We start from the raw sequence: 6,237 nt of genomic DNA on the forward strand, positions 1-6,237 counted from the left end.
ACAGACATGTTCTATTTCCACAGAGTCATCCCCAGCCAGTCAGAAATCTAAGTTGTACTGCCCATATTGCAATAACAACCAACATTTTCTGAATCACTGCACAAACTTCAGTAATCTCACTAAAGATCAGAGAGAAGTGTGGATTCAGAGTAACAAAAAATGCTGGAAATGTGGAAGGAATCATCAAGCTGCTCAGTGTAAGCTGAAAGCTAGATGCAGTACATGCAGTGGCAGACACTTGGAAGCCCTTCATGATGTAAATCAAGACCAGCAAAAGAGGAGACTCCTCCACACTCATCTAGTGAGGTTTTGTATGTGGACCGACCAACAGCTTCCAGCCGTGTACTACCCAAGATGAGTAAGGTCATCTTGCAGAATGACAACCATAATATGGAGACATTTACCATTTTGGACGAAGGTTCTGAAAGAACCATTCTTCTATCTGCTGCAGCACAGCAACTTAAACTCCATGGCAAACATGAGGATTTAGCCTTGAAGACAGTCAGACAAGACATTCGAGTTGTCCCGGTGGGACATGCCCAGAACACCTCACCAGGGAGGCGTCCAGAAGGCATCCTGACCAGAGGGACACGGTCGAACGCCTTCTCCAAGTCCACAAAACACATGTAGACTGGTTGGGCGAACTCCCAGAACCCTCCAGGACCCTGCTGAGGGTGTAGAGCTGGTCCAGTGTTCCACGACCAGAACCACACTGCTCTTCCTGAATCCGAGGTTCGACTATCCGACGGACCCTCCTCTCCAGGACCCCTGAATAGACCTTACCAGGGAGGCTTAAGAGTGTGACCCCTTGTAATTGGAGCACACTCTCCGGTCCTCCTTTTTGAACAGGGGGGCCACCACCCCGGTCTGCCAATCCAGGGGAGCTGCCCCTGATGTCCATGCGATATTGCAGAGTCACGTGAGCCAACACAACCCTACAACATCCAGAGCCTTAAGGAACTCCGGGCGGATCTCATCCACCCCCGGGGCGCTGCCACCGAGGAGCTTTTTGACCACCTCGGCGACCTCGTCCCCAGAGATTGGAGAGCCCAACCCAGAGTCCACAGGCTCAGCTTCCTCAACAGAAGGCATGTTGGTGGGATTGAGGAGGTCTTCGAAGTATTCTGCCCACCGGCCCACAACGTCCCGAGTCGAGGTCAGCAGCACCACCATCCCCACTATAAACAGTGTTGGTGCTGCACCACTTCCCCCTCCTGAGACGTCGGATGGTGGACCAGAATTGCCTTGAAGTTGTACGGAAGTCTTTCTCCATGGCCTCTCCAAACTCCTCCCACGCCCGAGTTTTTGCCTCAGCGACCACCTGAGCCACATGCCGCTTCACCCGCCGGTACCCATCAGCTGCTTCTGGAGTCCCACAGGCCAAAAAGGCCCGATAGGACTCCTTCTTCAGCTTGACAGCATCCCTCACTGAAGGTGTCCACCAACGGGTTCGAGGGAACCAACGGGTTCGCGACAGGCACAGACAATCTTGCGGCCGCAGCTCCGATAAGCCGCTTCGGCAATGGAGGCACGGAACATGGTCCACTCAGACTCAATGTTCCCCACGTCCCCTGGAACGTGTTCAAAGTTCTGCCGGAGACGGGAGTTAAAGCTCCGTCTCACATGGGACTCCGCCAGACGTTCCCAGCAGACCCTCACTACACCTTTGGGCCTGCCAGGTCTGTCCGGCTTCCTCCCCCACCACCGGAGCCAATTCACCACCAGGTAGTGGTCAGTGGACAGCTCTGTACCTCTCTTCACCTGAGTGTCCAAGACATACAACCACAGATCCGATGAAACGATGATGAAATCGATCATCGAACTGCAGCCTAGGGTGTCCTGGTGCCGAGTGCACATATGGATACCCTTATGCCTGAACATGGTGTTCGTGATGGACAATCCGTGACCAGCACAGAAGTCCAACACCACTCGAGTTCAGATCGGGGGGCCGTTCCTCCCAACTACACCCCTCCAGGTCTCACTATCATTGCCCACGTGAGCGTTGAAGTCCCCCAGCAGAACAAAGGAGTCCCCAAGAGGGGCACTCTCCAGTACCCCCTCTAAGGACTCCAAGAAGGGTGGGTAATCTGAACTGTTGTTCGGCCCGTAAGCACAGACAACAGTCAGAACCCATTCCCCCACCCGTAGGCGGAGGGAGGCTACCCTCTCATTCACCGGGGTAAACCCCAACGTACAGGCGCCAAGATGGGGGGCAACAAGTATGCCCACTCCTGCCTGGTGCCTCTCACCGTGGGCAACTCCAGAGTGGAGGTACGTCCAGCCCCTCTCAAGGAGACTGGTTCCAGAAACAGAGTCATGCGTCGAGGTGAGGCCGACTATTTCTAGCCGGAACCTGTCAGCCTTGCACACTAGCTCTGGTTCCTTCCCCACCAGAGAGGTAACGTTCCACGTCCCAAGAGCCAGCTTCTGCAGTCAAGGATCAGACCGCCAGAGTCCCCTCCATCGGCTGCCGCCCGTAGCACAATGCACCCGACCCCTTTGGTAAACCTAATATCATAACGGACTGAATGTTATATTTTTAATGTAATCTCTGGTCGGCTTGGGGAGCACAACAGGAGGTTGCCATGGCAACAGGTGTGCTTAAATGACAGAGAGAGATAGAGAGTAAAAATGTTCAAGTGGTTTAGAGTTGATCATGTGTTCAGCTGTTTTACCTTTTGCTGTGGCTCTTTACAACCTCTGAAGTTTCTGAACGTTCAATAAACGACAAACTTGGACTAATTACCTTGTTTGTCTGTTAGTTTACGTCATTTACAACAAACATCAAACATGGTAAATATGTTTCATTAAGTATTTAATAAACAAATGGCTTCTACCGCGATAATTATGTGAAATTAAATTGTCTAATTTAAAAATAATAGTTTTATTGCTTTCTGGTATCTTGCTTTGAGCTCAGAGTCTGAGAGGCTTTTCCTTTATCAAACAATTTTTTTTTTTTGCTTCTTAGTGGAAATATTGATGTTGATGAGATTTTAATAATAACCTTTTTCAACCTTCATAGCTCCACTGTTGAAAATGAGGCTCTAATATTCACAAATGACAGTGAAATAAAATCCAGTCCAACATCTGGTTTGAGGTGATTCCTCTGGATCCTGTTGGAGGAAAAACATCCCAACTTCAGAAGATGAGCTTTAACCTAACAGAGCTCTGAGGTTCCTCCTGTCAGGGTGAGGAGGAGCCATGTTAGGAAGATGAAGCTGCAGGATCTTCAGAACAAACAGGTCATGATGCTGGGCTAATTGAATCTCTTCAGTCTCTCCAGCTGCTCTGACTGTGAGTCCCAGCAGATCTCAGTTCTTTAAAGGAGAATCAGTGACTCTGATCTGTGAGGATGAAAACAGCTCTGATGGAGGAACTGTGAGGAGAAACACAACCAGAGGAGCCAGGAAGCGATGTGGAGATGGATGGGGGAGCTCAGCTGGTTCTACCTGCAGCATCACCTTGTTCCCATCAGACTCTGGCCTGTACTGGTGTGAGTCCATGTCTGGATCCTCCAACAGCAGCAGCAACATCCAGCTCTCTGTCTCTGGTAAGATCAGACTGTGGAGCAGAGGTCGCGCTAGACTTTTTTGCTCTCCGTCATTTTGACGCACAGAATTTAAAAAAAATTTATCATGTTCTATTTTTACCCGTCAATTATCATATTCACATCAGCTATTTAGAGCATTTTTATGTGGTTTAGTTAATATTCACCTAGCTGAACCATGAATCCAGATCCCATCACACATAAACGCGTCTAACTTTTTCTCCTTTACAAAAAACACTGAATATGGCCCCAATAACTTATGATAAATTATATTAAACGACTCTACTTAAATTACCAGCACGCACAGTTCCACAAATTCCTCCTGGTTTGCATCTACAGAGAAATCTGCGCTAGTTCATTAGTTGGATCTGTCTGATCCAAACCGATCAATTGAAATTTTTTTGTCTGTGCACAGTCCGGATGTGCTCTTTTACAAGGATTTTTATGTGTGTTTTCACTTCCCCGAAACGGACACCCAGCCAGCATACCTAGGTGGGCCCCATATGGGGAAAAGGAGGGCAGACAATATGGGTCCCATATGGGTTTGTCTGCGGTTTCCATGGTGGCCCCACATGGGTTTGCCCATGTAGGGGCACCGCCTATATGGGCCCAACATTGCGGTGGGCCCACATGTGTATGTGCACCTTTATTTATTTCCTCAAGATAAACTGCTGGCTCCTCTGTTTAGACCAGGGCTGGGTAAACTTTTTGACTTGTGGGCCAGAATAGGTTCTAAAATTTGACAGAGGAGCCAGGACCATTTGGACATGCAATGTAATTTCTCAAACCTGGGGTTAAAATGTACACAAAACAGACACAAATAAAGGTGCAAATTTAATGAAATCAACATTTAGTGGAAAAAGATCAATGGAATCACTTTCAACATTCAAAACACATGATTGCCCTGCAAGAAAAGGGTCTATGAATTGAGAGTGATGTGCAGCATGTTAATTAAGCTACTGCACTGCTGCTATATATAAATGCGCAAGTGCTATTTTTTTATAACACGGTAGAGAAACACACATTTCAGTGGGAACAGTGTTCTCCTTTTTTTCCCAGCTGTAACGCTCTTATTAAATGCGCAGGTCTGACTGCAAGGTTTAGTGTTGACCACTTTGTAAAATCAGAAGTAGGTACGGCATGGAGTCATGATTGGGTGGATAATTGATGCAACTGATGCAAANGTGAGGAGGAGCCATGTTAGGAAGATGAAGCTGCAGGATCTTCAGAACAAACAGGTCATGATGCTGGGCTGCTGATTATCCCTCTGTCTGGACACAGGATCAATAGAACCAGTTTAAAAGATAAAATGAATGGTTATATGCCAGACATGGAAAACTGGGATGACTCCATGATGTTCAGGATTTAGGTCTCATGGCATCTCAACGTGTTGACATGGCAGCCAGTGGGTGGAAGGAGGAAATACAGCTTTATTCTGTAGCAATTCAAGAGCTACCAGCTTTTATCACTTTGCAAAATTTTGTATATATATAATACACACACATTTTGCTGCTGGGGTTCAGCAGCAAAGTTTTTGGTTTTTGAGTGGTTAACAGAGGGAAATGAAGCTATGAAAATGTGAAACACACTAAAAACATGTAATATAATGTTTTTTTTTATTGTTGTGTTTTAATATTTGTATCAGCTGTGGTTGTTTTAAAGTGCTTCATAAATAAAGTTGGTATGGTATGGTAACATATAAAACAATCATGTAAAGAAAATACAAATACAAGAATTTTCTAGTATAAAACATATACAAATAAATACATTTTGGAAGAAGGTGAGATATATACTTGAAAAAATCTGCAGATTACTGAATCCTAATTTTCGCTATTAGCTTTGCATCCATCCATTACATGTTTGGGATCACGAGGGGTGGTGCCTATCTCAAGAGTTCAAAGGGCGAGAGGTCACCAGTCCATTGCAGGGCATCTTTGTATGCTGAGAAGCATAAATGTGGTAAAACAGAATTTACTTCTATTGACATAAGCCTGTCTGTCTACAAAAATTTAAATTTTACCACCAGAAAGAGCAGTATGCATTAGGATATCCAGAAACACTTTGAGAAGATTAAGTGTTCTTTCATTAATGTAATTAAGAAATTCGACTTGTCAGAGGAAACTGCAAAGTTGTGTGATAGAAATTATAACTACTTCCTAACTGTTTGATAATGCTTAAGTATCCCTAACGCTAAATGTTAGTGTTTCTTTTCTATTTTCTTAGTTTTGTTTTTCATTTATCCCATTTCTTCCTATTTTAGCCTTAAATTAGCATATTATGTTATGCTCATGTAACAATTATAAAAGAAGTTTGTTAGAACTGGAATATGATTATATTTTCAAAGCCCCAGTAGGGGGCGCCGGTCTCCTTCCCAAGCTATCCCAGATATTTTCTGCTTCATTAAGCTTCTGCATATTCTTCTACATCACAAACAAAAAACAGTCTTCCTCTTTTTCTCAGCTGTGGCTCCTCCATTTTCCTATTCTCCAGTTTCATCCAGTGTTTTAGCTTATATTATAATTTAGGAAATATTAACCTAACATTTTGACACTTACTTTGATCATATTCTTGTCCCTGAATAAAAAGGGTAAAGAATTCCTCCATGTTTGTCAGAATACCTTGAACTTTCCTAACTATACTAACATCCTTCCTGCCCTGCAGCCCCTCCTCTCTCTCCCCCCTCCTCTCTC

Source organism: Poecilia formosa, unplaced genomic scaffold (genome assembly GCF_000485575.1).
Source record: "Poecilia formosa unplaced genomic scaffold, Poecilia_formosa-5.1.2 Scaffold339, whole genome shotgun sequence".
Lineage (NCBI taxonomy): Eukaryota > Metazoa > Chordata > Actinopteri > Cyprinodontiformes > Poeciliidae > Poecilia > Poecilia formosa.